At 38.6% G+C, this 7,046-nt stretch overlaps 1 protein-coding gene across 1 annotated transcript in view; it reads left to right on the forward strand.

Moving 5' to 3' along the window:
• brdt (bromodomain, testis-specific) overlaps nucleotides 1–7,046 on the forward strand; it is a 26,902-nt gene that overhangs the window by 4,262 nt on the left and 15,594 nt on the right. The window lies entirely within an intron of this gene.

Below are 7,046 nucleotides of genomic sequence, written 5' to 3' on the forward strand. Positions count from 1 at the left end.
TGCACATACTGTGCGCGCGCGCTGCACATACTGTGCGCGCTGCAAACGCTCTACACGGCAGCGTGTCTGTGAGCACTGAGCAGGTGCGCTTAACCAAATCAGCTGGCAGCTCACGCTGGCACTAAAAAACGACAGCAAACCAGCAGCTCGGTATAAAAAAAATAAATGAAAAAAAAGCACAGCGAGCAGGGCGTGCGGCAGTAGACAGAGACTGGAAACCTGTGAGGAAAGGGGACTTTAAACTTAAAGGACTATCGGTAAGCTCATTGATTGGAGTTTTAGGTGCTTTTTGGATCCATTTGCTTTGAGTAGAGGAAGACGAAATTTATTTGAGTAATCTCTGAATGTGGAAATGTTTGTTCTATATAAATTGTTACAAGTAAAAAGACAAGTCTATTCAAGTAATTATTAAAAATTTATATGAGCATTTGTTATAAAAATTTATAGCAATGTATTTAGATTAATTTATTTGTGTTTTCTGTTTGAAGGTTTTTCACCTGATTAACTGATCACCTGATTAGTTGTAACCACGGTTTACCAAATCAACTGTATTATCTGTGCAACTGGTGAAATAAAAAAGGAATGCTCAGTGAAAAAGGAAGTCTGGTCCCAGTCTGTCAAGTGGACACCACACAGTAACTGAAAAGAAACTTGACATTGAAAAACCACCTTAACAGTGAAAAATCACTTTACCAGTGAAACTGTTTGACCAGTGAAGACTCCACTACAGCCCACCACAAAGATTGAGAAGACTCAACCAGGGGCATGGAGGAAACGTTCTGCTGTCTGTCTGTCCAACAGCCAAGAGGGAGCAACATGGCCGAGACCAAGGCACTCAAAGACCTGAAAGTGGAGCGAACCACAGCAAAACCACTTTTCTCCAGACTCACCAACCATATTATGTGGATTCGTATGAACATGTTTGTGGAAGAGCTAAAAGAAAGAAAACTTCAAAAGACTCACAACAGAGGGCTCCAAAGTGATGGAGGAAAATGAGGAGCTCGAGGCTGCGTACATCACACAGTGCAAAGCAGAAGATGCAGAGTTAAGTGAGCAGCAGAGAACAGACATTGAAGAGACAGAAAAAGAATGTCAGCAGAATCCAAAAAAGTTCAATCTGGTCCTCTGGACATTCAAAAAAACAAAAAAAACTAAACAAAGGAAAAAAATATAGAAACGTTTCGTCTTTACAGGTTTTATTAAGGCGTGTGGTGTTAAGAGTGGTTCTACATGTTAATACATCATCAGGTGGTTTTCAGAGTTACAAGGTTCTGTAAAATCACTCGAAACAATATAGCAATGTACTGATATCAGAATATAATTTGTACTTTTAAATACTTGAGTATTTTTAAATGCATGTACTTTTGAATACTTAAGTATTTTCAAAAGTAATTACTTCAGTACTTTAACTCGAATAAACTTTTGACTGAGCAACTTTTACTTGTAGTCGAGTAAGATTTGACCACGAGTATCAATAATTTTACTTAACTACTAGGATTGAGTACTTTGTCCACCACCACTGGTAATAGCAGAGGCAAATGGTGGCCAATGATGGCCTTAGGAAACTGAAGTTTAAAGCCAAATAAAAACTAGAACAGTTTTCTCACATGATAGGTGTAGTCAGTTTCCATATATATTTATATATAGTGGTGAGTGGCCATATTTGATTTTGATGTGGCAACCCAATTTTTTGATAAGACATATTTTTTACGCCTAGATACAGCAACACACCAAAATGGAAGTTGGCACGTTGTATATTTTTCAAGTTACCAGCTAACAAGATTTACATTTATTCCTATTTGGCGGCAGTGATCTTGGATTTTAATGTGGTAACCTAATTTTTGAAAGGAACATCTCTTATGCCTAGATGTAGCCACACACCAAAATGGAAGTCGGCACCTCCCTTATTTTTGAAGTCGTCATGCTCACAACATGGACAAACATTTATGATGGTAGCCATCACAGACAGAGGATATTTCCAATTCTCACTCTTTGCGCCGCGACTGGACAAAAATGTAGATAGATCAGTATTCCCTCCTTTGGCACCAAGAAGCTCATAGTTGAGCTACAGGACATGATCACACTAACAGGGCTTGCAAAAAAGGTCGAGTTCTACTAATGTGACATCAAAAACAATTAAAAGTTTATTAAGTCCTGTTTGCATATTGACAGCAACACCTCTCAGAGTCAGGCTCAAATATTAAAATCTGATTAAACTACTTACTGGGAGGCAGAGCGCTACAGCATCAACTGGCTGCTGAAAAGGCCACGAATACTGATGACTCCACAATGCTTTCATCACCACCATCTCCAGATACAGGAGCTGATTGGTTAAACGTCCGGGCTTCTTTAAATTCAGGACCTCTGGCGGGGGAGGATTTCCACTCACGGTGGAACAGACTTTCTCATCGCTCATCCCGTTGTCTGAAAGCAGTGACAGAGGAGGAGGGGATGACTCAAGAGTGCTTTGCTGAAACTTTAAGCTCACCACACACTTTGTTAAAGAAGGAAGAGTTGGGATGCATGAATCAAAAGCTTAAATTAAAAAAGGTCTATCATTCGCCCGCTGCCATTCTATACCAGAGTTTTAGATTAAGATCATCTCATCATAGACAACATTGTAGCCATTTTGGTCCAACTTTGAAAATGTGATGGCCTAAGCAAAATTCATGTAATCAGTGGCATTTAAGAGTATGTGTTGTGAATGACTTTCAGTTACTACCACAAACATTTCCAGCCTAATATCTGTATAATGGACTTCATTATAGCCATTTTTGGGTTGTTTAAAAAGTTAACTAGGGCAGCCGTTTAGGATCATGTTGCTTCCAAAAGTTAACCAGTTGTGGATGTTCATCCATGGATCAATGTTTTGATATATTTTGACAACAGATTTTTAAACTAAGATGCCATCTGTTAGCACTCAGAATGTGTTAGAGATCAGTCTCGGATAATACCACACCAAATTACAGCTTAATATCAGTAAAACCGACTGCCTTAGCTAGACTGGGTTATTTTTGTGTTTATTAATCATGAATCATGTTAAATTTAAAAGTTAATCAGTTATAGAAGTACATACAATGAAATTTGCATGTTTTATTAAAATTTCTACTGTGGTTTGAGATACTTTGGTAACAGACATGCAGTTACAGTCACTAGCATAAATAAAGCTGAAACTTATACTCTCCTTAAACTTATAATGTGGAATCACTACAATTATTAAAACAGTAGTGTTTATTATATGTCTTAAAGACAAAATAAATTGAAGGCTCCGTCTGAAAAAATACCCATCAAAACAAAAACTATATCAATTTATTGTTCATTAATGAGCTGAGTGGTTAGAGCGGTCGTCCTCCAGTGGGAGAATTGAGAGAATAATGCCACCAGTCATATGTTGAAGTGTCCCTGGGCAAGACACAACCCTCACTGCCGATGTGTGTCCATTGATGAGTCAGAGTCAGCAAGATTTATTTGTCATTTGCATCTCATGTGGTACATGTGGTGGAACGAAATTATGTACACAGGGTCTCAGTTACATCCAACAGTAAAATGTATAAGAAAAACAGTAATAATATCCAAGATATGAACCAAGAAAAACCTCAGCTAAATAATACACTGAGCACTAATAGCATAAAAAAATTACGTCGAACAGCAGTACGAACATGAGGTGTAAGCAGATAAGCACGAATGAACACATCAACATGAAACAGATCAGCAGCAACATGATGTGATTTTTCACAGTGATTATCCTGATTAGAGATTCATGAATAACAGCCTCAGGGTAGAAGCTGTTCCTCAGTCTAGTGGTTCTACACTTAATGCTCCTCAACCTCCTACCTGAGGGAAGCAGGGCAAAAAGTGTGTGTGCTGGGTGAGTGGGGTCCTTCATGATGCAGGTGGCTCTCTTCCTGCATCTGGAGGTGTAAATGTCTGTGATGGTGGGGAGACTGACTCCAACAGTCTTCTGTGCAGCCTTCACCACGCTCTGTAATGTGAATGTGATTTAAAGCAATTATTAGTCTCAGTAGAATGATTTGTTCAGATTATCTTTGTAGAGATGTAGTAGAGTACTCGATGAATTAGAGCCAGACCGATATAATTGGTAGGGTTTGATATTTTGGGCTCATATAGGCCTTTGGGGACCTATCGGCATAAGTGAAAATTGTCCCATTATGTGCCAATATAAGTGCTTCTAATTTTTACTAGGGATGATGCACCGATCCACTTTTTTTTTTTTTTTTTTTTTTACTTCCAATCCGACCCCGATACCTAGATCTAGATATCGACCAATACGATACTATTCCGATATCATCATCATTATTGATTTTATATGAGGCTGTAAAAATCTCCTCTATACAGGCAAGTACGATTTGTACAAATATATGTATGCATGTCCAAAAAGGCAACATGAGGTAAGTTTTATTAATGTTGGCTAAGTTTCAAAGTGAGAATTAAATCCTGCTAAAACAAAAAATGTTTTTATTCCTAGCTTTAAAGTCAGAGTCAGAGTTTTATTGTCATACACACCACATGTGGTACATGTGGCAGAACAAGCTTATGTACACAGGGTCCCAGTTACATCCCACATTAAAATGTAAAAGAAAAACAGCCATAAGATCTAAGATATGAACTAAGAAAAACATGAGCTAAATATACACCAAGCATAAAAACAATATGCCAAAGAGGATATTAAAGTGATTAAATGGCTTCAAATATCTGCTAAGTTCATGGCAATAACCAACAGACATGTTCCTGTTTTTAGTATTTTATATCACATTATAATTTAGCTGCTTTTGTTTCTTATATATACATATACACGTAGACATACATATTTACATACATATACACATATATGTACACATACACGTACATATACACGTACACATGCAAGTACACGTACACGTACATTAGGGGTTGAACAAGTATATAATTTTTAAACTCGACATTAACATAATAAAACCTAAGTAGAACTCAAGTATTTGATGACGTCATAGATCACAAGATACAAAAATAAATAAATAAATAAAACCGCAAAAAAAGTAATTATTTACCAAAAAAAAGACCAACAAAACATTGGGAGCGTATATTATGCTCCTACCATTTATCATACTGCAAATAAGTCACAGGAAAAACTAAACTATTAGTTATCATTATTAAACTGCAAACGTGAAGAAACATGCAGCACGTCAAAAACGAAATTTAAACCGAAACTAGTTCTGGTTCGGTGGATTGGACCCGGTGTTACACAATACTCTGACCTGCAACAGTGCAACACCGCCCCCTACGGTCATACGGTGGTCACAATATGAGGTCACTACGGATACCCGATGTTACATTTTTAACCTCGATAGATGTCCTAGCACTCGATGTGTAGATTACTCGAGTATTCTGTTAATGCCCTAACATACACGTACACGTACATATACAGACCGGATTCCAAAAAAGTTGGGACACTAAACAAATTGTGAATAAAAACTGAATGCAATGATGTGGAGGTGCCAACATCTATTATTTTACTCAGAATAGAACACAAATCACAGATCAAAAGTTTAAACTGAGAGAATGTATCATTTTAAGGGAAAATTTTCTTGTTTCCAAATTTCATGGCGTCAACAAATCCCAAAAAAGTTGGGACAAGTCCATTTTTACCACTGTGTGGCATCCCCCCTTCTTCTTACAACACTCAACAGACGTCTGGGGACAGAGGAGACCAGTTTCTCAAGTTTAGAAATAGGAATGCTCTCCGATTCATGTCTAATACAGGCCTCTAACTGTTCAATCGTCTTGGGCCTTCTTTGTCGCACCTTCCTCTTTATGATGCGCCAAATGTTCCCTATAGGTGAAAGATCTGGATTGCAGGCTGGCCATTTCAGTACCCGGATCCTTCTCCTATGTAGCCATGATGTTATGATTGCTGCAGAATGGGATCTGGCATTATCGTGTTGAAAAATGCAGGGTCTTCCCTGAAAGAGATGACGTCTAGATGGGAGCATATGTTGTTCTAGAACCTGAACAGAGTTCTCTGCATTAATGGTGCCTTTCCAGACATGCAAGCTGCCCATGCCACAAGTGCTCATGCAATCCCATACCATCAGTGATGCAGGCTTCTGAACGGAGCATTGATAACAACTTGGGCTATCCTTGTCCTCTCTGGTCCGGATGACATGGTGTCCCAGTGTTCCATAAAGAATTTCAAATCGTGACTCATCTGACCACAGAACAGTCTTTCATTTTGCCACACTCCATTTTAAATTACCCCTGGCCCAGTGCAAACGTCTGAGCATGTGGAGCTTGCTTAGAAATGGCTTCCTCTTTGCACTGTAGAGTTTCAGCTGGCAACGGCGGATGGCACGGTGGATTGTGTTCACTGACAATGCTTTCTGGAAGTATTCCTGAGCCCATTCTGTTCTTTCCTTGACAGTGGCATTCCTGTTTGAGGTGCAGTGACGTTTAAGGGCCCGGAGATCACGAGCATCCAGTTGTGTTTTATGGCCTTGACCCTTACGCACAACGATTTTTCCAGATTCTCTGAATATTTTGATGATGTTATGCACGGTTGACGATGATAACTTAAAAGTCTTTGCTATTTTACGCTGGGTAACACCACTCTGGTATTGCTGCACTATCTTTCTGCGCAACAATGGTGGAATTGGTGATCCTCTTACCATCTTGGCTTCTGAGAGACACTGACACTCTGAGAAGCTCTTTTAATACCCAATCATGTTGTCAATTGACCTATATAGTGTTAATTGGTCTTCCAGCTGTTCATTATATGCTCAATTTCCTTTTTCCAGCCACTTATTGCTACTTGTCCCAACGAATCCTAGCGTTTGCAAAATGCAGATCAGGGTGTCAAAATGTATTATGAAATTCTTTATCAAAAGGGCTCGTGAACGGTCGGCACAGATTATTCAGACAAATAGGGAAAAATAAAAGACAGAAGCTGTTACTGCTAGGAGTAATAAGTGTCCTTTATTAACCTGCCACAGAAAACAGCCAAGCAAAAAAACATGTACACTCTTAACACACAGATTGATATGAAATAACTT

Source organism: Nematolebias whitei, chromosome 3 (assembly GCF_014905685.2).
Source record: "Nematolebias whitei isolate Nwh7 chromosome 3, NemWhi1, whole genome shotgun sequence".
NCBI classification, from domain to species: Eukaryota; Metazoa; Chordata; class Actinopteri; order Cyprinodontiformes; family Rivulidae; genus Nematolebias; species Nematolebias whitei.